A 25,199-nucleotide genomic window follows, 5' to 3' on the forward strand; every position below is an offset into this window, starting at 1 on the left:
CACCAGCACTGTGCAGAGCTCATTTACCCCGTTCACCCTGCACAGAAAGCAGAATTCCAACCCTTCCTGCAGCAGGGCGACGTTTTTAACCCACTGTGCCCCATGCCCTTGGAGAGCCCCTCAGGAACCACTTCTGCAAGGGATTTGTGTCCCAAAAAAAAGAAAAACAAGCCCAGCTCGCATCCCAAAGCAGCCTCCAGAGCTGCCTGCCAGCCTTTCCTCAGAGCAGCTTTATTGCTTCCTCATTTCAGAGGTGATGATCTAATGAGTCATTAAAGACAAACAAGAAACAGGAGAAAGCGTTTGACTTAGCACTTCTCCTTCCCAAAAAATCCTGCAACTGCAGAATTTTAAGCAGAGCGAGCCAGAGCAATTTTAATAATATTAAGCTCAAATTGACAGCGAAAGGGGTGAATACAAAAGAGTAACAAAAACCCAAATATATATAAACCATAAGGCTTTGTGAAAAGAAGATGATTAAGCTTTCAAAGTTATACATTGAAAATTGAGCAGTGCTGGGAGCGAGGGCTTGTTCTTCCCTCCCATGGCAGCACAGAACAAAGGCTGCAATAATCCAGATAAAGGGACCTGGAGCCTTCTGGTTTCCATGTCCAGCTCAGGTGTGTCCTGTGCCATCACAATTGTCACCTTCTTGTGCCAGGGAAACCAAGAATTGGTGCCCAGCAGTGAAGGCAGAGCCCAGCTCTGCGTGCCTTGGCTGCTCTCCCTCAGCCCCAGGAAGAAACTGCAGATTTGCACTGAAAATCAACAAAAGTAAACGAGCAGTTTTACTGTGCAAATTCACCTGAAGGTCCCTGCACACGTTCCCTGTGTAAATGTCATTGTTAATAATTGTAATTGTTAATTGTCGTTGTTAATGATTGTAATTGTTAATTGCTGTTAATCGTGGTTCTTGCAGCCCTGCAAAGCAGAGCCAGGCTGTCCCCGGGGCTGGATTCCCCAGCAGCAGCAGAGGCTGCAGAGCACGGGGGATGCTGAGGGGCAGGGCTGGACCAGCAGCCCCCAAAATCTACCTGGGGATGGAATTTTGCTCCTCAGCTCTGCCCTGAGGCTCACTTTGCCAAGCCGGACAGAGAAAAGCATCTCCACACCCAGAAGAGCCTTTTGGCCCCCGATTTCATTTCCAGAGCATCTCCATACCCAAAAGAGCCTTTTGGGCTCCTGATTGCATCTCCAGAGCATCTCCACACCCAGAAGAGCCTTTTGGCCCCTGGTTTAGGACAAACCCCAGCATTTCCCAGGACAAGCCCAGGAGCTGCTGGCAGCACTCCCTGCCCAGCCCCCGAGCTCTTTGTGGAATGGCTCTATTGATCCCAGCGGGTCATTACTGGTTAATGATGGCGTTCCTGCTAATTGCAGCTCCTGTGCTTCTCTCCAGGTGAGGTTTGATGAATCGTCACCTCCTGTTTGACAGCCTAACAGGTTTGCAGTTATTTTGTTTGTTTGTTTATTAAAGGATGGTGGAGGGAGTAAAAGCGCAGAGTGAGGCTGTGGTGTCCCTGTCCCCTCCTCAAAAGTGTCACCTGTCCCTTTGTGACCGCACTGGGGTGACACTGCCCAGGGTGGCAAAAGAGCAACTGGGATTTGGCAAATGAACGGTAACTAATTGAGGACATGACTCCAGCAGGGCTGATTTTTCACTGTCACACAAACAACAGCAACAGCAACAACAATAACAGGCCAATATTGCCAGATACCAGGGGGATTAAACATCAAATTAATACTTAGCAAGGTTAGGATTAAACAGAAATAACAGCTTTATGATTAGAGCCTGAAACTGCCGCTGATAATGACTGATTATGCTCCTGCAGAGGAAGAATTACAAGTACTTAAGGACAAATAACCCTCCCGAAGTCGCTGGCAGCCTAAAGCTGAGAAGCAGAGCCATAAATCGTGTGTGTAATGGGGCTGGAGCTCTGCGGACAGAGCAGGGAGGTGAGGGAGGATGGCAGTGGTTTCCAGGAGATAAAACACTTGCTTGTCTCCATGTCACCGCCACCAAAGTGCCGGGGAGGAGTTAAACTGAGCAAAAAAGGATGAAAAAAAAAAAAATCTTCTCAAGTCCTCTCTCTGCGTGGGATTTGGAGCCCTTGTGGCAGAGCCCTCGTTTGTGTGAAATGATTTTATGTGGAGCTTGGCAGCGTCTGGCTGCAGTTTCCAGCCCATTAGGTTGGTGCTCCTGGAGCTCCTCTGGGCTCCTTTCCGCGGGCTGGGCTCCCCTGGGCTTGTTCCTGCCAGCCTGGGCACGGCAGCCAGGCAGGGACAGCACATCTGTGCCCTTGGGCAAAGCTGGGGATGGGGAGAGACAATCCTGGGATGCCAGGGCAGTAACTGTGGTGCTAAAGCAATAACTGGGGTGCCAGGGCAGTAATTGTGGTACCATGGCAATAACTGGGATGCCAGGGCAGTGACTGTGGTGCCAAGGCAGTAACTGTGGTGCCAGGGCAATGACTGTGGTGCCAGGGCAATAACTGTGGTGCCAGGGCAATAACTATGGTGCCAGGGAAGTGACTGTGGTTCCAAGGCAGTAACTGTGGTACCAAGGCAATAACCGTGGTGCCAGAGCAATAACCATGGTGCCAGGGCAGTAACCAAGGCAATAACTGGGATGCCAGGGCAGTAACTGTGGTACCAAAACAATAACTGTGGTGCCAGGGCAGTGACTGTGGTGCCAGGGCCAGCAGAGAAGCTCCGTGCCAGGCTGGTGAGGAGGAACAGCTCTTTCTCCGCTCGCTGGTGGCTCCCAGCTCTGGATTTTCCAGCTTTCCTGCAGACACGTTTCCTTTCCCCTGCCTGCCTCTCCCTGCCTGATTTACTGCCCCCACGACAGTCTGGCCATGCAGCTTGGCTCGTCTGGCTCCAGCTGGCTGCTGTCCCTTGGAGAGCCTCCCTCAGCCCTGTCCCTGTCCCCACATCCTGCCCAGCCCCTCCTGAGCCTGATCCTGACCCTTCTGCTGCTCCCTGCTCTGGGGAAGGAGGGCACAGGAGCTGCCATGGATGGGCTCTGTGTGCTCCAAAACTCCCTGAGCCTGGCACAAGCCCAGCCTGAAAAAAAAATATGGGTTATTGTCCATGATTCCGTCAGGGACACAATAATGGGTTAGTCCCATGAATCCGTCTGGGCACTGGGTTTGGGCAGGGACACCATAATGGGTTATTTTTTGTGAATCCATTGGGGACACAAGAATGGGTTATTCTCCATGAATACTTCAGAGCACTGGGTTTGGGCAGGGACACAGTAATGGATTATCCTTGGTGAATCCATCAGGGACTGGGTTTGGGCAATGACACAACCGTGGGTTATTCTTGGTGAGTCCATCAGGGACTGGTTTTGGGCAATGACACAACCGTGGGTTATTCTTGGTGAGTCCATCAGGGACTGGGTTTGGGCAATGACACAATCGTGGGTTATTCTTGGTGAATCCATCAGGGACTGGGTTTGGGCAATGACACAACCGTGGGTTATTTTTGGGTTTGCTTTGCTGGGGCCACCAAAGGCAATGAAAAGGAATTTATAGGAAATATAGACTGGGCTGCAGTCAGCTGGGCTAATGAGGTTACACAAGTGCCTGGGGATGGGCTGGTGCTGCCAGTGCCACGGCATGAGGGGACTGGAATTATCTGAGCCCGCAGGGCCCAGTGTCTCCCCATGCAGATTCGATTTCTTTGATCTTTGTCAGCAGTGAGGATCGATTTTATTAAAAACGATGCAGAGCAAAAGCCCTTTTTCTCATTTACTGCAGCTGCATCCCACCAGGCTGTGTGAAAAAAACTCCCTGCTCCCTGGAAAGTGCCCTGCTGGAACTTTGATTTAGGTATTTTACCAGTTTGGGCTGGATTAGCCAGAAACCCACGCAGGACGGTTTTCTTTCCCCACTCCTGGATTAGCCTGGATAATCTGAATGTTTTCATGCTAAGAAACAAAATGACCAAGACAAACATCCCTCCATAAGCCTGAGAGCTGAGCTCTGCTGTTTAATTACTGTGCAGATGTAAATGGTCTTTTTTCTTTATTTAATGACCCCTGTGTGCCGAGCAGAGCAAGGACAGCGCCCGTGCTTTGAGGAGAGGAGCTGCCAGCAATCCCTCCCCTGCCTGCAGCCAGCATCCCCATGCAGCTGGGTGAAGAGTTCTCCCTCCTGCCTACACAGCCAGGTAAACGTGGGCTGGCAATTAGAGTCCGGATTTCAAACTCTGAGCGAGTTTGCCTTTGATTGCCGTGCGTCAGTCGCAGAGCACATCATGTTTATTCATGATCTGCCTCCCAGCCTCGGAGCTGCTGCTCCCTCCTCACCCTGGGGAGCTCCTGGGACCCCTTTGGGCAGCTGGAGCAGCCAGGCTGGGCTGGCACAGCACAGAGCCCTGCATGGATATTTGCAATTACTTTCCAATACCCATCACCTGTGTTAGACAGTGAGCTTCTACTCTACACCAATCCCAAAGTGCCACCATCACAGCAGAAGATGGAGGCCAAGAAGAAGAAGGACAAAGGCTGGACATGCCCAGATCCCTCCATTCTGCCCCCTGAACCCCCATTCTAAAACCCCAAAAAATCTATTTTTCACCTTGTGATAAATTCACCATCATTCTACCTAATTTGTCTGGTTGGACACACCCAGATCCCTCCATCTTGCCCTCTGAACCCCCATACCAAAAACCCCAAAATCTACTTTTCCAACCCGTGATAACTTCACTATCATTCTGCCTAAACTGTCGTGGCTTGCTGATCTTCATAGAAGGTTGGTAACTTGCTCCATGGGTCATAATCCAACCCAAATGCCCACACAGGGGCATTCTGGGCTCTGTGCCAGGGTCTCTGAGCCCCCCGGCAGGGTCTGGACTGCCCAGCACAGCCAGAGGGATGTCCTGGGTTCCCACACCCATGGAAGGGGTGCAGCTGGAAATATTCATGTGCTTCCACCCCAAACCTCCCTGCGGTTCCATATTTCACACAGCACCTTCTCTGTGCCCCTCCTGCCCGGGCTGTGGGGTGCAGCTCCTGCTCTCCACCCCACTGCCCTTTGTTCTCCCCCAAAAGGGGAACATTTCCAACAGTGCCCAGCCAGAGGTGCTCCAAAGCCCAGCCCAGCACTCCTGGACATTGGGCCTTGGTTATAAACCTGGACATTTGGCCTTGGCTATAAACATGTGGTGGAACAGAAACCTGCACAATTGAACAGCCCTGGGCTCCCTTTCCCAGGCAATTTCCTTTCACAACTGCTGGTGGAAATTACCCAGTTCAGCCACGGGAAATCAGAGCCTGGACTGATCACAGCTTGGTCTTTCATTCATTTTTATACATTTGGCTTCATTTCCTGGCTGGTTTGCCATGTATGTGTTTGCTCCAAGGCCTGGGCACCCCAGTTTTGGCATTTTCCACACCTTGCCTTGCACTGGGAATTTTTGCTGCTGTTTGCACGTGGGGATGAAAATCCAGACACTAAACAGCACCCAACAACAACCAGCACAGAGGCCAGGGTGGAGCACTGGGTGGGATCCATGGATTTCTCCAATATTCCTTTAGAGATGGTGTAAAACAAAAATTGAAACCAGTTTGTGTGAAGGTCTGCGACAAGGCCTGAGTGCCACAGGCTGGGCTGGGCCTCACTCACTGCTCTGGGAATATTGGAAATGGAACTGGGAATAAATGGAAATGGAAATATTTCAAGTGGCTGGGAACCTTCTCCACCTCAAGAGGTGGAACAGCATCCTGCAAGCTTTGCTAAGAGTTTTCAGAGATCCCTCATTTTATACAAATCTGAATTGTCAGAACATTTCTGAGCCATGGGAGTCAATAGCAGCGGGTTTAATTCTGGTCTTGGTGCAGCCACAGAATCTGTCCCTTGGGAGGGATGAAGGAGCACCTGGGGAGAATTTTTCCCCTAATCAAACCTTAGTCCTGATTCTCATTTGTGAAATATTTGGTAGTTTTTTGTGTGAGTCTGATGCAGTCCTTTACACCTGTACATCACCCTCAAGCAATGCCCAGCAGAAAATCCACATTCTGCTCCATTCACCTGCTGTTTTGGAGAGCCAGAGGAACAAAAGATATATTTTATTTATTTATTTTTTTTTTCCTGCAGGCTAGAATCCTAATGTTTATTCTCCCAAGATCCACAGAGCCCATAATAAGGAGATATCACCTCTTTTCCTCAAAAAATGAGGAAGGGATTTCTCACTGGGGAGGTTCCTGAGCTGTCTGGCAGCACCTGGAGAGATTTAGGAAGTTTTATTTTGTTGTGACACAGAGAACCCCGATCCTGGTCTGGGAGGATCCTGAGAGCACAGCCCAAGGTGAAGCAGTGGACTGAGACTCCACCTGGGCAGTGCCAGAAAAGTCCTCTGAAAACCTCCCATGCCTTATTTTAATAACACACAAAAAAGTTATAATTTCTGTCATTTGAATTTCAAATCCAACAGAAAGATCTACCTGATGCTGCTATTTTAAAATGCAATTCTTTCTTCTCTTTTCTTTTCAACTCCTTTGCAGAACCAAACATCATGTTTCATCTCCAAGCACTGAGATTAAAAAAAGCCAAAACAATTAGTGGGGAGCTGATGAAGGTGACAGGGTCATAATTAGTGCTGTTCCTCTCCAGCATGTGTTTATCATGCTAACAGAACAAGTCACTCACAGTGCCAGAGTCATGAGCTGCAGGAGCACACATGCCTTGTGCAGCTCTCACTCTGCAGGGGGAAAAAAGGCCCAAATTTAATGTTTTAAATCCGGTTGGAGAGGTAAATAAACAGGGATGCTTTGGATGCTGCTGGTGGCTGAGTTAAAGTGGCATTGCACAGCTCCCAAATTCTCTCTGTTTGGTGTTTTGGGGGTGGTCCCTGGTGATAATTCTGGGATATTCCAAAAGGAAATGGGTTTGTGGCAGCAGCAGAGACCCTGCAGCATCCTGCACAGAGAATCCACCAGGGTTTGGGTTTGGTGAGCACAGAGAGCAGGAGGAGGCAAATCCCTCATCAGCCCCACACCAAACTGGGGGAAATCCGGGTCATTAAATAAAGAACCCCTTGCAAATCCCTCCTTTCCACCCTCCCCACCCAAACGCTGCGTGCTCCTCGCAGGGTTTTGCAGGGAATTGAAAAATTCAAATTTAATAAATTCAAATCAAACAAATTCAAATGGAATAAATTCAAATCGAATAAATTAATTCAAATTGAATAAATTCAAATGGAATAAAGTCTCCCTAAAACAATTTTGTCTTCCTGAATCCGCAGCTGAAAATGAGCAGCAATCACCCGGGGAGGACGTCCCTGTGAGAGTCCCTTGCTAATTAGTTCTTAAGTGATTAGTTCCCTTCCCATCCTGCCCTAAATCTCTGCATTTCCCCCCCTGGTGTTGGAAAGTCAACAGTTGGAGAAAAAGAAACAGTTGGGAACTCTTATTGAGGACAGGCAAACAAATGTCCAGGAGGAGCAGAGCCAGTGGGAAAAGGGAATTGTGGCAGACGTGGAATGAGCTTTACATGGAATGTAAGGTTTCCCTCTAAAACTGGATTAAAAACTGGATGATTTTGGATGATTTTGGCTCTGAAATGGGATTAAAAACTGGACGATTTTGGATGATTTTGAAGAGATAGTGACACCTCTGCCTCAAGACCCACCAGCCCTGCACTGAGAGGCCAAGGGAAAGCTCTCCCTGCTTCACCCATCCTGCACTTCAGTGCCACATCCCCCTGGCAAACCCCAGAGCCACCCCAAAACTGCATTTCCATGGCTAAATCCCCCCTTTGGCTGGGAGGATTTGTTTGTGTTTCTGCATCTGTTTGGCAGAAATCTGCAGGAGAACGCCCTGAGCCACCAGAAATGGCTTTGAATCAGCCCAGCTCCATCTGCCCCGCTGCAGGATGGCTCCACACCATGGAAATGATAATTAACACAGGTCCATGATAATTAACACAGGTCCATGACTGCCTTAATGAGTAGGTGGCTGTCACTGCTGCCCCTGTGAATGAAAGGTGCTGGTCTGAAAGGAGCCCTGATCCGAGAGGAAAACGATTAATTGAGCTCATTGACACCCGCCTCCCAAACCCACTTTGCATTGGGGATTTCTTGCTGTGATACTTGGGCAAATTTTAGTGCAAGAAAAGAGGGAATAGGGTTCCCAAATCCAGGGAACCCAGCATTTGCATTGCTCAGACTTACGGGGATTTCTTGATGCCATATGTGGATAAATTTTAGCGCAAGAAATGTGGGAATTGGGCATTTTATCTGCCACCAAATTATGGCAGAGCTGGGGCAACCTCAGCTCCTCTTTGCCTGGTGTTTGTATGGGGCTGTTTGGAGCAGGAGCAGAGGATGCTCCAGGTTCTTGGAGCAGGAGCAGGGGATGCTCCAGGTTGTTGGAACAGGAGAAGAGGATGCTCCAGGTTATTGGAGCAGGAGCAAAGGATGCTCCAGGTTGTTGGAGCAGGAGAAGAGGATGCTCCACTCGAGGCAGGACACGGTGCTGGACATTCCAGAGCTGCTCCCAGCCAGGAACAGGCAGATCTTGCTGGATGTGCTGCCCACAGAGCCTCGTTTGCCAGAGCTCTTCTGTTCCTGTCACCTGCCACGCTCTGGAAATGCCATTGGGATGGGATCAATACTGGGATCAATACTGGGATGGATGGGGCTGGGGTGACAGGACAAAGCAGGGATGGGGTTTGGGTAACCAGGCAGCAGAAGAGGTGACAGGCAGGGAAAACACCTGGATGGATCCCACAAAAGCATCTCCTGCTCCCCGAATTCCAGCCCAGCAGCCAGACAAGAGCCCTGCCAAGCCCCACAACTCTGCTCCTAAAGCCAGAGCTTTCCTGTGTGTTGGTTCAATAAACAGCAGCCTGTTATCATATTTATTTGCTGATTGAATCTAAATTACAAGCGAGCTGCGAGCTGCAGAATGGCTCTGTGGAATTAGCAGCTCAATCCTGCTCCCTTTTAATAAGGATTCTGATTGCAGCAGTGATACATCCTGCAGGCTCCACGGGTAAGCCTGAAATGAATTCAAAATAAAAGGGAAAAAGCGAGAGTGGAGATAATCTCCAAGTGTTAATTTGCCTTTTAAGCCCGATTTGCCAGCTCCTGGAACAGCCCTTGGCTGGCAGTGGAGGAGGCAGCGAGCTGGAACGCTTTTGAGGAGATGTTTTATCCCTAAATCAGCTGGGTTTAAAGGTTTAGCTGGGCAAAACTCGGGGAAAAGCCAGGCCTGGGGGCTGCCAGAGCCCTGAATCAGCTGCTGTCCCCTGGGCAGAGCTGCTCATCAGCCATGCAGAGCTGACCTTTCCTGTTTTATTGCTGAGCTGCTCCTCGGGGAGGGCGCAGGCAGCAGGTGAGCTCTGGGCAAACACAGGTGAGGCTCCTCCTGAACTTTGCACAGCTTCCCACGGGAGAGCTGAGCCAGGGATGAGCATCCCGGCCCTGTAACCCCTTCAGGGGTGTCCTGGCGAGAGGAAAATGCTGCAAATCCAACCCCATTTTCCCCCTTTTCCCCGTGGTTCTTGGGGACAGAGATGTCCTCTGAAAAGTCTCCTTCAAACAGAGATCCATGATACGTGGCTTTTCGCTCCTCGAGGATGAAACAGGCAGGAAAAAAAGCACAATTTAGTGGAAATTTGTGGAAAAAAAATTGTGGAGTTTGCTTTGAATTTCCCACCCTCAGATCCCGAGCACAGAATTTTCCCCAGGCTACCCCAGCACAGCAAAATGCCCCGTGGATAAAAAGCCATCCCAACCCCAAGGAGAGGAGCTAACAGGAGGGAAGGAAGTGCCAAGTTCACCTCCCTGCATTGTGACAATCCAAAGATGTCATTTCCATGACAGTTTTCCTCCCTAATTAGAAGCGTAATTAAAAATTACACTTGGGGAAAAAAGAAAAAGAGGAAAAAAGAGCAGTTTGTGCTTTCCCACCCCACACATTTAAGGGAACAATATCCTTTGAGGATTGGTCTGAAAGCAGGATTGAGTCCTTTGGAAACAGAGTGAGCTGAACCCTTGGGAATTCACCTCTCACTGTGCCCACGCCAGTTTGGGATGGAAGGCAGTCGAATAACATTTGCTCAGTGTCAAACCCTGCCCTTGTTTGCCTTTTTCCTCCTTTTCTTGCCCAGAACTCCCCAGGGCACAGGGAAATTTCCTCTCAGAGCACAGCCCTCATTAGACACTCAAAACCTCAACGGTGAGGGTGCAAAGTGCAGGGAATGAGGCAATTTCTGCTGCTCTTTGGCAGTTTGGGAGCACCAGGACGCTGAGCCTGGTGGGGTTGGTGTCAGTGGGAAATGCAGGGAGGTTTTGGGCAGAAACATGTGCAGGGCACCTGAAATGGAGCTGAAATCAAAAATCAGCACTGCAGGTAAATATCTAAAGTGGAGGAATTTGAATTTTCAAACCCAGCCTTCCTTCTCTCCATCCTGCATAAAACCATAATGATGGAAGCCCCCTGATGAGCTGCTTCAGAATCTTTATTGATTTCTGCCTCCTGTGTGATGGTTTTACTGACAAACACCCGAACCAAGGACTGGAAAACTCAGACTTGAGGCAATGAAAGAGCCCATGAGCGCTCACCCTTCCTCGGGAGCAGCCCCGTTTCTGTGATGACAGGCAGAGCTGCAGAACACTCAGCTAATTACACGGTGAGGGTAATTATTGGTATAAAACCGACGTTAGAGGCAGATGAAAAGTGCTGGTGTCGTTTTTAAGGCACTGAGTTACAGGGCTCAGAAATGTCAAGTCAAAATTTCGGTTTGAAACACAATTCCCAGCCTTTTTTTTTTTTTTATTTTTGCATGTGTGGTTTTTGATCTAATGGCAAGCTGGAAGCCTGCACTCAGAGAAATCTCATTTCCAGAGGGAAGCTCTCAGGTTTTATGGATCCTGTTCCTTCTTCACAAGGGCACATCCAAACCACCCCTGCTCTGGGTGTTTTTTTGGAATTATTTGGGAGTTAAGGGAGTTTTTTTTGGAATGATTTTGTTCAAAGGGGAAACCATTCTGTTTGTGCAGCCTGGGCCAGTGCAAGGTGTTCCTGCTTGTGGTAAATTGGAGTAAGATGATTTCTAAGGTCATCCCCAACCAAAATCATGCTGGGATTCCCCATTTTTATGGAATCCTGCCTGTCCCAGCTCCTGTTCAGGCACACAGGTGGGTCAGGGCTGCCTGTGCCCCCAGCAGGCTGACAAAAAGAATTCCCCATATTAGCGTAAATTACACTTAATTAGTAAAAGACAGTAAACTTTTGCTATAGGCAAAGAGACACAAGATGGCTGCAACCACACACACCAGGGCCATCTGCTGAGAGCCAGCCCCGCTCTAAAGACTCCATGCCTTGATTATGCAAATCAGGGCGATTATTCCGTCCTCAAGACTGCGGCAAGATAATTAGCCAGCAATAAATCACCCCAACTCCAGCGGCTGCAAATGAATTTTCGGCTTTATGGCCATCATTGCAATTGGATGGCGGTGGTGAAGTGAGCAGGAGAGAGGACATCAGGCCCCAGAGATCCCTCCTGCTGCTGGGGAGGGGAGCTGGAACGGTTTGGCTTTGCTCAGCCTGCCAGGAGGCTGCAGAGGGTTCACTGGCAGGAAAAAAAAAAAAATTGTAATATATAAAAGATATTATATATAATATTTACAAATAAAAATAAAATAGAAAAGTATATATAATATAAAAAAGATATATTATAATAAATAAATAAATAAATAAATAAATAAATAAATAAATAAATACATTTTCTATTTATTTTCAGCTTCTCTACAAATACAATTTTCACCTGCCCACTAGGCTGGGTTCTGCTGGGTCAGGCTCTACAAATATATATAATATATATTAAAATATCTATAATATATAAAAAATATATATAATATATATAAAATATGTGAAATATATATTTTTAATATATATATTTTAATATATATTTTTTTAATATATATGTTTTTTGGCTTCTCTATAAATACCATTTTCACCTGCCCACCACGCTGGGTTCTGCTGGGTCAGGCTCTCACAAGGTCTGAAGTGAGGAGTGAATAGCAGGGGTTCAGCAAGTCCTGAGCCTGATTTTGTTCAAATTATCAGCATTTGAGAGAAAAAGCTCAACCTGTCACCTAGACCTGGTTTGTGGTGACTCTTACCTGGCTGGAGCTCTCCAAGTTCCTGAGCATGAGAAAATAAACTCAGGTAAAATCTTAAAATCAAGCAGAGCACAGCTCCTACAATGAGCTCTACAAACAGAGGGAAAATCTCCACGGCACGTTTTACCATCAAAGTTAAGAATTGTCATTTTTGGCTGAGTTTTCTTTGGAAAAAGCCACATTCCAAGGGAGAAGGAGCCCAGCCTGGAATTCCCTCCACTCCTCTTTCCTTGTGTCACTGGTGCTCCAACAAACCAGACAGCATTTCCTCCGAGGTTAATTCAATTTATGTTCCAACAGAACCAATTATATGGATTTACGACAGACATTTTAGGTGATAAAGGATGAGATCAATTACAAACACGTTTACAAAGGAGGGAGATGCCTGATGGTTTGGGAAATTTAGAGATATTGAAAGTATTTGACGTCTATATTAACTCAAAGCCCTAAATGGGCTGGGCTTGTTTACATTGCTGCAGTCTTATTACAGGGTGAATTTTACCAGCTGTCTTGCTGAGCAGTCATTTAGCCTTAAACTATAGTTAAAACTGTCATGGTTTTAAGCAAATTATCTTGCGTAAAGTAATTATTTCCCCAAGTGCAAAGAGGATCCAGGTAGCTCGTGAATCTCATTGCTGAGCAGGAGCTGGGGAAGCGCCCTGGGTGTGAGAGCCTGGCTTGGGGAAGGGTTTGGTGCTCCAGAAAGGGCTGAGCCAGCTGGGCTCGGGTGCAGAGCAGGCAGGGAGGGAACAGCTCCTGCTGAAGCAGCTGCTCCCTGAAGCTTGGCCAGCGAGAGAGAATTGAGGGATGTGGGACTCAGGCAGCTCTGCAAAATGCAGCTTATTATAAAATGCAGTTTATTACAAAATGCAGTTTATTGCAAAATGCAGTTTATTAAACCAAAAGGTTACAGCAGTCCAGGGTGACAGAGCTGTGCCTACAGCTCCAGCTGCAGGCAGGCCTGGAGACCCTTGGTCCTTGGTTTAGGTTACATTAAATATATATATATATATATACACACACACACACACACACATATACACATATATATACATATATATGTGTGTGTGTGTGTGTATATATGTATATATATATATATGTATATGTATATATACATACACACATGCACACACACACATATATATATATATAGAGGTTTCATTGGGAATTCACCTCTCACTGTGCCCACTCCAGTTTGGGAAGGAGAAACATTAGGTTACATTATATATATACACATATATATATATATATTATATATATAAAATATATATTATATATAATATATATAATATATATAATATATATTATTATTTTTATATATTATATATTATTTATTATTATTTTACATATATTATTTATTATTCTACATAATTATAATATATAAATATAATATATATAATATATATTCTATATTAGGTTAAATTATATATATATACACACATATATGTATGCATTATATGCATTATATACTATACTTTTCGTTACACTGCATTATATACTTTGCTGAGCATTTTAATACAGTAGAACCAGTCTATACCTTAACTTTTATCTATAGCCTGGGATGAGCTGGGATGTGCTGGGATGTGCTGGGATGAGCTGAGATACACTGGGATGGGCTGGGATGGGCTGGGATGGGCTGGGATGTGCTGGGATGTGCTGGGATACACTGGGATGAGCTGGGATGTGCTGGGATGTGCTGGGATGAGCTGGGATACACTGGATGAGCTGGGATGTGCTGGATGTGCTGAGTTATTTTCTGTGATTTTTCCCAGCTCTGTCTGGCAGCCTCTCTCTCCCAGCAGCCTGTGACCCGTGGGTGGCTGTCCCTGGGGTTTTCTCTCCTCCCCATCTCTCCTGCCTCATGAGCAGCCACCTTTTATTATTATATATATATTGTGTATATGTAATAATATACAGAGCCACTTTTCCCCGGCTCTGAGCCTCCCCAGCTCCCGAATTCCCCCCAGCTCCCACTCCCAGCAGCTGTTTGGAGTTTCCCTCCCACTCTGGGGATGTGTGTGTGTGTGGCACCAGCAAGGGCCCATCTGTTCCCCTCCTCTCTGCTCTCTTCCCATCTCACAGTGAAAAAGGAGAATTCCAGCCCAGGGTGGTCCCTGGGGTTTGGGGTTTGTGCTGCCCAAAATTCCAGCAATTAAATCCCCATCAGCACAGCAGGGCACAGTGTCCTGGCCTGTCCATCCCCTGTCCAGAGTGGCCATACAGCAGCTCAGAATGATGTCACTTAGGGGTTTTGAATGCTGTTAAAATGCCTTATTTCCCCCAGCAAGCCAGGCAGGTTATTTAATGCAGATCCTCCTGAAATCCCAGCACGACAGAGGCGAAATTCCCGGAGGGTTCTGGATCCCAGAAAGGGCAGGAGTCAGCTCTGGGCTGGGCGTTTGGCTGTGAGATGTGACAAGAGTGGCTTTGATCATCCATCAAAGCGTTGTCACCTCCCCCTGGGCCCCGGGGAGGAAAAACTGCAGCTGGGGCATTGATCAGCACCAGAGATCTGTCAGCAGCAGCCTCAGGAACAAACAGAAAATGAAATGTACCTGCACGAGGTGACATTGCCACCTCCCCTGGGAGCGGGACAAACCCTGCAGTGCTGTGGGGGCTCTGTCCCGCTGAAATTTCCCTTTCCCTCCGAGCCTGAAGCACCCTGAAGTCAGTGGGGGGCTGCTGCATCACCGAGCAATCACAATTAACTCTAATTACACGTCTTCACTGGCTGCCGAGCTCTGTGAGAATAACGAGGAGGCAAAAAAAGAAAAACACCTCGGAAAAGGCAGAGGAGAGGCTCTTGCAATGCAGGTGAGTTCTGCCAAGCTGATTGCCAACACTCAGCGCTCCCAAGGGCCTTTGTTAGCAGAGAGAAGGCACCAGACAAAGAGATGGAGAGAACAGGAAAACTCATCCCCTTCTACCTTTTAAAGTTAGGACCCAAAACTTGGGACAATCAGGCATTTTGGGGCTATCAGAGCCTGACATTTCTGTGCTTCCCTGGTGAGACACAGCTCTGACAGCACCTGAGCCACCCCACGGGTGCTGGAACAGCGAGGAGCTGAATTTTCTTGGGTTGAATCAGAATTAATAACCTGGGCCCAGCCAGGTGCTTTGAAATCCTCCTCCTCTTGTGCTTATCTGCCCTGCAAAATATTGAATGTGGGCAGAAACAAAGGGCCTGCCACGGAATCCCTTTCAGCAGCACATCCTTTATCCCTGTGCACAAGGAGGAAATGAAGGGAGGATTTCAGGTTCCAAAAAGCTGCTCTGGGAGGCGGGTGTGTGCTGTGCCACCCTGGCGTGCCCACCCTGACCCTTCAGCACGGATAAACCATCACTGACTCTGCTCTGAGCCTGGCTTTGCCCTCCAGAGGGCTCAGCCATGGCTTGGGAGCACCAGCACAGCAAGTCTTGGTTTATTTGAATGTGCACTGATGGCATTTCCCCAGTCAGATCCTGTGGGGGTTGCACAGGCCAGTTCAGAGCATAAAAACAACCCTGAGAAATGGCAATTGATTGAAGAATATCAAATACGTGTCAACCCCACGCCCATGACAATCCAACGCTCTGCCCTAACTTTGGGCTAAGACAGAGAAAAAGCCAAAGTGTGCCCAATGCTCCCCACAAAATCAGTGGCGTGGGCAGGTCAGATCCATTTTCCAGCCCTCTCTGTCAGATTAGAATTTCTGGTGATTGCTTTTGGGAAAAAAAATTTAAATATTTCGAGCCCACTATTGACATTATTGATTGATGGCAGTAAGAGCATCTCCTGGCCCATCCTGAGGAATGTGCGAGGACAGGAGAATTCATTTCCTTCCCTCAGATCTCAATAGCCAGCCTGGCTCCTGCAGAGATCTCACACCCAGCACTATTGATTTCCTGCACTCGAAATGAACTGGGTCAGGCAGTGCCAGGGCTGGGTGGACACACTGGGCTGGAGCTCAAACACACTGGGAATGACTGGGAATATACTGGGAATGCACTGGGAATGCACTGGGAATGCACTGGGAATACACTGGGAATGCACTGGGAATGTACTGGGAATGTACTGGGAATGTACTGGGAATGCACTGGGAATGCACTGGGAATGACTGGGAATATACTGGGAATATACTGGGAATGCACTGGGAATGCACTGGGAATGTACTGGGAATGTACTGGGAATATACTGGGAATACACTGGGAATGCACTGGGAATGCACTGGGAATGTACTGGGAATGTACTGGGAATATACTGGGAATACACTGGGAATGCACTGGGAATGTACTGGGAATGCACTGGGAATGACTGGGAATGTATTGGGAGTGCACTGGGAATGTACTGGGAATGACCGGGAATGACTGGGAATGTACTGGGAATGTACTGGGAGTGCACTGGGAATGCACTGGGAACACACTGGGAATGCACTGGGAGTGTACTGAGAGTGTACTGGGAAAGCACTGGGAATGCACTGGGAATGTACTGGGAATGCACTGGGAATGTACTGGAAATATACTGGGAATGCACTGGGAATGTACTGGGAATGTACTGGGAATATACTGGGAATGCACTGGGAATGTACTGGAAATATACTGGGAATGCACTGGGAATGTACTGGGAATGCACTGGGAATGTACTGGGAATATACTGGGAATGCACTGGGAATGACTGGGAACGCACTGGGAATGTACTGGGAATGCACTGGGAATGTACTGGGAATGTACTGGGAATGTACTGGGAATATACTGGGAATGTACTGGGAATATACTGGGAATACACTGGGAATGTACTGGGAACACACTGGGAATGTACTGGGAATGCACTGGGAATGTACTGGGAATATACTGGGAATGCACTGGGAATGTACTGGGAACACACTGGGAATGTACTGGGAATGACTGGGAATGCACTGGGAATGTATTGGGAATGTATTGGGAGTGTACTGGGAATGTACTGGGAATGACTGGGAATGTACTGGGAACACACCGGGAATGCACTGGGAATGCACTTGGAATATACTGGGAATGACTGGGAATGCGCTGGGAATATACTGGGAATATGCTGGGAATGACTGGGAATGTACTGGGAATGTACTGGGAATATACTGGGAGTATACTGGGAATGCACTGGGAATGTACTGGGAATGTACTGGGAATATACTGGGAGTGTACTGGGAACGCACTGGGAATATACTGGGAACACACTGGGAATGCCTTCATTAACAGCACAGCTCGTTTGGTGGGACACTTCCTCGAACACATCTGTGCCCAGAGCCTGCATTCCCCAGGGCTGCATTTCCCATCTGCCATGAGCAGCCGGCCTGTGCCAGCCCTGGGCGCTTCCCTTGGCATCGCAGAGGGCAGAGAACCATCCCACAGGGAGAATCATGCCCCAGTTCTGCCCCAAATTCCCCGAGCCCGTTCTGCTGAGCCAGGCAAAGGCTCTGAGTGCGCACAGGGGGCTGGGAGTGCTGCTTGTTTTGGCAGAGGAGACGAGAAAACCGCAGAGCATTCGAGTTCAGAAGGCTCATTATGACTAATCTGCCTTCCTGAGCTGCAGGTCTTTTATTCCAGAGTCAGATATAGGCCTGCCCTGCGAGGGAACATCTGCAAGGGATGCTAATTTGGAGATCTGTGGGAAAGGGGGCACAGGCTGCAGCCAGATGAGTCTGCAGCGGGGCTGGGAGGGAGCTCAGGATGGGGAGAGGAGCTCTGCCAGCTCCCAGAGGGGTCTGCACCAAAATCCTGCACCAAAATCCAGCTCCAGAATCCTGCACCAGAATCCAGCATCCTGCTCCAGCATCCAGCTCCAGAATCCAGCATCCAGCCTGGCTCTGGGGCTGCTGGAGAGGCAGGCTGGGCTCTAAGTGGGGAAATGGGACCTGCATTTCCTCCCCTGAGCAGGATTTAGCAGTTCAGATGTTACATTTGCTGCTGGAGAGGCAGGCTGGGCTCTAAGTGGGGAAATGGGACCTGCATTTCCTCCCCTGAGCAGGATTTAGCTGTTCAGATGTTACATTTGCTGCTGGAGAGGCAGGCTGGGCTCTGTCTGGGGAAATGGGACCTGCATTTCCACCCCTGAGCGGGATTTACCATTTCAGGTGTTGAATTTGGGTGCCACAGAGAAAGGCTGAGCAGCCTGGGCTGGCGGTGGCATTTTCCTCACTCTCCTCCTCAGCTGCACAGCACTGAGCCCTGATTTTGGGAGCACGAGGAACTGGTGCTCTGGAGCACCTCCCATGAGATAACATCACCCTGCAGGGAAACAGGGGGAGTTCTGCACCATTCTGGGCTAGTTTTTGTGGTTTTCTGGGTTTTTTCACTTTCTGTGATAGCTGAGCAGCATTCAGGGGTGTGTGTGATGCTCTTGTACCAGTGAATCAGTGTTAAAGGGTTTGGGTGAGTCTGGTTTCTGCAGGAGGAGGAACTGAGTGCAAACTGAACTGGTTTGCTCTGGAAATCTTCCCCGTTTTTGTATTTGTCGAATGTTGGTGCCAGAAAGAGACAGGCCTGACACAGAAAGCAGCAAAGTTGAGATAAACCTGCAGGGAAATCCATTCTGCAGTCCAGGACTGGCCCTTACAAACCTCTGCCTTACTCCAGAGGTGCCAGAAGCGTTTCCTCCTCAGCATTTGTGGCCAACTGCTCCTCTCAGCAGAGAAGTCAGATCACCATCAGGACCTCAGAGCTCTCTCCAAAGCTTTCCACAGCAGCAGCCTGTGACAGAGCAGCAGAAGAATGAATTATCTCATGGTCAGGGGCTGAAATCCCCCTGGCATTCCCCTTTTTCTGTGGCCTGGAGCAGCGCAGAGGCACCTGATACCCTCCCAGTCCCTGTGCTGCTCCGAGCCTGCTGCTGCAGGAGACAAAAATGAACAAATGGTCAGAAAATACAGAACATTCGGGATATTCACCAATGTTTGCCCCAGGAGCAGCACTCCACAAACCAGAAAAGCCCCGAAAAGAAAAGATTTTGCTCCTTATGAGAAGGATGGGCTCGTGGGTTTGGAGTTTCATTTTGTTTGGGCTTTGGTTTGCTTGTTATTGAGCTTGAGTTTCCGCCGTGATTCATCTGACTCCAGGGCATTTATTGAAATCCTTGGTACGGAATGCAATGGGAAATGAATCTCACTTTAAACTTCCTAAGGACATCTCCATCACCTGATTAAAGCCTCCTGCAGCTTTTTCCAGCCCTTCCCATTCCAGACTCAGAGACAAGGAGCATTTCTGGCAGGGGCAGGTGTGATTTGTGGCACATCTCCCATCAGACCAGCCATTATTTTAATCCATCCTTTTCCAGGGGAAAAAATAAATTATTCTTTTCTTTAGTAGGGCTGAAAAAAAACCCCACACAGAGATGAGTTTTACAAGCAGTTAAATGCTGTAAATCAACAGGCTGAGGCAGATGGCAAAGAGTCAGTGAGATTCAGAGCTCGTCCATTAAACACCTCGCCCAATTCTCAGTTATTAAATTGCTCTTTCCTGACTCAGATTGGAGTTGATTTCCTTATGGATGGCTGGATGGAAAATATTCTTGTGATCCAACTGGAAGCCCAAGGAGTCAAGGAGAGGACAGGTCCTTCTTGGCTTCAGAGAAAGCATAAACATCTCAAAGAAATCTTGTCCATCCATTAAATAAATATCTTTATTTGGAGGCAAGCAAAGCGTGTGAGAGCTTTTGCTGTCCTGCTCCCCAGAAGAAATAATTGTTCTGTGCTGAGCTCATCTGGCTGCCTTGGCATTGCAATACTCACATAAATCCGATAAAAAGGAAATTATTGCAGCAACACTTGGAAAGTTCAGGAGAATTCAGTCTGACTTTAGCACTGAAGATGACTCAGGAAGTCAAGAGTGAGCACATAGCAACTCAGGAGTGCAACATCCCAGGAGATTTAGGGTCCCACCACTCAGAGAGGTGAAAGCAGCATTTGAGATCCACTCATTTGGAGAAAACCCCACAGAAACAGAATTTCCTTAAAGCCTCACCACGGAGATGGGTTTCACTCTGTTCTCTCTGTCTAGGGCCGTTTGGGGATATGAAAAATACATTCAGAAAAGGTTTTGAGCCATTACAGGAGAAATAAAGAGGAGATTTCTCAGGAAACCCTTCAGATGAGGGACTGCCAATGCTCTGGAATGAGCTGGTGTCATTATTAAACTATGAGAAGATATGAAAATATTGCAAGTGCGGCCACCCTTTCAGGAAACGGTTTCTCTTGGTGTTTGAATGGCAGAGAGATCCCTTTGCCAGCACAGGGGGTGTTCAGACAAGGAGCACAGCTGAGAATTCCAGCGGGGTTTTAGGGGTGGGAAGGCTGCGGTGCCCCGGTCCTGTTCCCTTACAGCGGGGCTGTACGAGCTGCCCACAGCGGCAATAACAGCTCCAGGCGGGTTTTACACAGAAACCCCTGCTTTCCGTGCTGGGGGGCCACTCTGAGCTTTCCCTGCTGTGCCGGGTGGACACTCTGAGGTTTCCTTGTCCTTCTAGGGGCCCGTTCCATGCTTTCCTTTCCGTGCTGGGGGGCCCATTCCGTGCTTTCCCTGCCGTGCCGCAGCTGTGCACACGAGGGGACAGCGCAAACCTTGGTGCTCAGAAGGTGCCAGAGCTCCAGGAGCACCAGAGCATCCCGGGCCGAGCATCCCTGAGCGAGCAGAGAGTCCCTGGCAGAGCGTCCCCAGCCGAGCATCTCTGAGGGAACATCCCCGGCTGAGAATCCCTGACCAAACATCCCGGATCGAGCATCCCCGGCCGAACATCCCTGGCAGAGCATCCCTGACTGAACATTCCTAACCCAGCATCCGTGACCGAGCATCCCTGGGCGAGCATCCCTGCCCGAGCATCCCTGGCAGAGCATCCCTGACTGAACATTCCTAACCCAGCATCCCTGCCCGAGCATCCCTGGGCCAGCATCCCTGGGCGAGCATCCCTGGCCTTCCCTGCCATCCCTGCCCGAGCATCCCTGACCAAACAGAGCATCCCTGCCCGAGCATCCCTGGGCCAGCATCCCTGACCGAGCATCCCTGGCCTTCCCTGCCATCCCTGCCCGAGCACTCCCGGCGCTCACCCGGGAGCTCAGCGCGGGGCAGGGCAGCGCTCAGGGAAGGGCCGCTCCCCCGAGGGGTTCCTGGGGGTGGGACCCCACCTCGCTCCTCTCTCCGGGGCTGCGCTGGGGGCGGCCGAGCCCCTCCAGCCCCCCCGGTCCCGGCCCCGCGCTCCGCCCGGCGCTGTCCCGGTGCCGGGGCCGCATCCCCGCGGCTGGAGCCGCCCATCCCCATCGGCCGGGCTGAGTCCGTGGGATTCGGGGGAGGAAACTTCGCCCCCTCCCCTCCCTCCCCTCCCTCCCCTCCCTCCCCGCGGCAGCGGCAGCGGCAGCGGCGGGCGAGGCAGAGCGGGAGCGCTGCGGGAATTCGCATCCCGCGGCCGGAGAAGGGAGCCCGAGTGGAAACAGGTTGTTGGCATCTGCCCGCGGGAGGAAGGGGCGCCTCTGCCCGGCCGCTAGCCGAGCCTGGGCTCCGGGAGATGGAGCCGGAGCTGCTGCCTCGCCAGCCGGCCGTGTGCTGAAGGGGATGGACAGCGAATTGCTGCGGGGGAGCCCGGCCCCGGGGAGCTGAGGCTGTTCCCGAGGGGCTCAGGAGCTTCCCAGAGAGCTGAGACGCTTCCCAGAGAGCTGAGACGCTTCCCGAGCTCCCCAAGTTCCAGCAGAGCCCAGCTCCCAGGGGTCGGGCAGGTGATTGCCTTTCTTTCTGCTCCTCTGCTTTTTTTTTGCGTGAATGCTGGACAGCGAGAAGTCTGCCTGAAAGCCTGGGAGAGCTTGGGAAAAGCCACGGTGGAGAGTTGTGGTGGTTTGGATTTATTTGGCACAAAGTACTCGCGCCTCTGCTCGAGGGATTCGTATGGCTTGAAGGTAAGGGATTGGTGTTGTGCTTTTCTTCCAGAAACAGGGATGTGGTGAATATCCTGGTGAGGGAACACAGACAGCAGTGGCTGCTGTGATCACCACTGCCTAGAGATGTAAATAAAGACAGGAGAAAAGGGAAAATATTTGTCATTACACCAAAAGGATCCATTAAGCCGTTCCTTTCCGCGAGACAAGAGGCGAGAGCGGCTTTTCAAACTGAAATTCAGGCTGTCTCATTTCTCCATCTAAACCTCTCACTGAAAAGCAACAAACAATTGTTATTGTATGCTAAAGAGGCATTTGGAGTTGCTGAGAAGCTCGGCTCGTTTTTAGAAGTTTGATGTTTAACGCTGCTCTCAGGCAGACACAATGGAGAGAGTGACAGGGAGAAGGGGAGGAGGAGGATGTGTGCAGAGGATAGAATGTGGGTACACTCCAGCTCCCCAAGGAACAAGAGTGTTCAGTCTAATTATTTGAGGGAAAACACTCTTTTCTCCTCTTACCACACTCATTCTTTTACATCTGGTGAGGCAAAGCTGGCATCCTGTCAGACTTCGTGCTCAGCACCAGTCCTGATGCAGAGCAATCCTCCCCAGTGGAGAACAGGGGATCTGTCACCCTTTCCTGAGAACCCCTGGAAGGAAATCTCTCAGAAATTCTTCTCTGAATGCTGCAGGCAGATTTTGTGTTTACAATCACCTTTGTCTCGACCTTCATTCATTTTTCCATTCCCCCCAGTTCCAAGTTCCATCCAGCCTTTTGAAAGCAGTGCAAAGTGCGGCTTTGGGGCAGGGAACCAAAGCCCAGGCTGGCGCTGGGTCCCGCTCAGCCCAGGGGTATTTTTGGTCCAAGCTGTTGTCTGTGGGTTGTTTCTACCCCGGATCACACTTCCCCACTCTGCACTTCTCAAGTCTCTCTCCCATGCCGGCTTTGCCACATGCCAGGCGTGGAGCTGCACAGCTCCCAGCATGTGTGCGGAGCATGAATCACTGCTGCTCGAGTTGTTGGAGCTCCGAGTTGGAAAGGAAAACAGCCTGGTTTGTTTTATAAATACCCAGGTTACAGCAGGGCTGGTCAGATAGGTTACACATGCTGAGCAGCGTGGGCTGGCTCTCCTACGTGCTCAGGCTTTCCTGGCATTATTGCTCTTTACACACACAGTGGTATTAAAAACTCAAAGCCCTGGTTTTTATCTCTTTTGAAGTGATTGCTTGTAGTAATCTAGGAAAAAACTCTTGGCAATATTTCTGACTCCATCAAGTAAAGACTGCTGTAGTTCTTGTTATCCCCCCTTAACTTCTATTCCATGCTGCAGAAATTCTGTTACGTTCAGGGCTCCCTTCCTTACTTCTGAACAGAGTTTGTAAAAGAGTTTTCTACTGATTTATGAACCCCTGTGTAAAATCTGCTGCGCTTTCCACATTTCCACCTAACTTCCATGTGCACACACGCACACTGTGTATGGAAATGAGCTTCCCTGCCACACTAGAGCAGAAAATGTGCAAGCTTCAGGCTTTAGAGAGCAGCCTGTGACCCCACAAAAGCAGGGGAGCAGTCAGTGTGGGTGTGTTTGAGAGCTCCTTCCCTGTGAGATTGTGCCCCTGTGTCACTGCCACCCTGCAGGAAAGGCTTGGCCAGGGTCTGGGTGGGATCAGCGGCCCCACAGTGTCCCCCGTGCCCATCCTGACACTGCTCCCCACCCCAAATCACCCTGAGCTGAGGGGGATCCCCCCCTGAGCCTGCCTGGCCGTGGGGATTGGGTGATTTGTGCCCACAGAGGGGTCAGCAGAGGCACAGGTGTCCCCTCTGTGCCCCTGTGCCAGGCACGAGGGCACGGGGTGCCCTTGGTGTGCTCAGGAGCCACACACCTGCCTGGCAGGGACACAGCTGTGCCCTCCTGGCACCTCAGGGATGGGGCTGGCATTGTCCCCCGGATGTCCCCTGCCCACGGATGTACCTGGCTGCTCAGGCACGGCCACACTTCACATTCACAGGGGGATGAATAAACCCACTGAGCCGCCTGGGGAAAGGTAATCAGGGAATCACCTGAATAAAACCCTCTGCTGGGCATCCTCCTGCTTTTGGAGCTCCTTTCCTTTATCCCCAATTTCTCTGTTGCCTCGGCTGTGCCAGGGTCTGCAGCCACTCAGAGGCTGATAAATGCACACAAAAGTACAAATATTGGATCCTGCTCGCTGCCCCAGGCTGCAGGGACCAGGCAGGATTCGCAGCAGAGACCTCCTGGCACCTCATGGATGTGCCTGGCATTGTCCCCTGCCCTGCCCAGGCTGTTCCAGGCTGTAGGCACCAGGCAGGGTTCCCAGCAGGGACAAACGTGCTGGGAGGTGCAGCTGCAGCAGCAGGAAAAGCTCACAGAGCAGCTCGGAGCAGGCAGGGCTGTGCCAGAGCTGTTCCCCCTCTGTGGCACAGGCCTGGCACAGAAAGGGCCATTCCCTGCGTGTTCTCCTCCTCAAACCAAACCCATCCTTTGCTCCAAAGCAGCAAATCCCCACCCTCCCTGCTCTGGGTGCTTCAGCTCTGGAGCTGCAGGTGAAGCTGGTGGAACCAGGGATATCCTGAACTGGAGGGACCCACAAGGTTCATTCTGTGACAATCACCAGACACAAATTCCCTAAAACAGCAGCCAAAAAAACCCCTTTGAAAAAACATTTCTCTTCAAGGTTTTGTAGCTCTCCAGTTATGAAGAGGATGGGTTTGGCTCACACCCCTCACAATCCTTTCAGGATAACTCGATTTCAATTTCACCCTCTGCGCACAAATTCCCTGTGAGCGCGGAGGAAATCTGGCTCTGAGCTTTGGATTTCCCTCGTGCCCAGAGCTGACATTCCCTGCCAGGAGGTGCAGGACAGAGAACCCCGAGCTGGGAACCCTGGCACTGAGGCAGAACGTTCCCGAGTGCTGGGGACCCTGGGGAATCGCAGTTCCAGGGGAAAGGAGTCCACAGATTGTTAATGAATGCACAGCAAACAGTTGGGTGATGGGGGAGTGTTTGCAGAAACATCACAAACATTTCTCCATTCTCACACTCCTGCCCAGGCAAAGGCAGAATTGGATAAATAAAAAGATCCCAGACTGGTGGAACTTCGGCCTCCCTGGGGTATTTTTCTAAGAGAAAATTCAGTGGGCTGAAGGTTAAAATGTATTGAGGTTTGGAAT

The 25,199-nt window shown here is 49.7% G+C and overlaps 1 protein-coding gene across 3 annotated transcripts in view; it reads left to right on the forward strand.

Annotated features, from left to right (window-relative positions):
- The first annotated feature begins 21,519 nt into the window (after positions 1–21,519).
- Positions 21,520–25,199, forward strand: part of DRD2 (dopamine receptor D2) — a 31,065-nt gene continuing 27,385 nt past the window's right edge. For all 3 annotated transcript variants that reach the window (XM_063178443.1, XM_063178444.1, XM_063178445.1), the window contains exon 1: positions 21,520–22,028. The gene's annotated coding sequence lies outside the window, so the exon portion shown is untranslated. The remainder of the gene's footprint in view (positions 22,029–25,199) is intronic.

This window comes from Melospiza melodia, chromosome 29 (genome assembly GCF_035770615.1).
Source record: "Melospiza melodia melodia isolate bMelMel2 chromosome 29, bMelMel2.pri, whole genome shotgun sequence".
NCBI lineage: Eukaryota > Metazoa > Chordata > Aves > Passeriformes > Passerellidae > Melospiza > Melospiza melodia.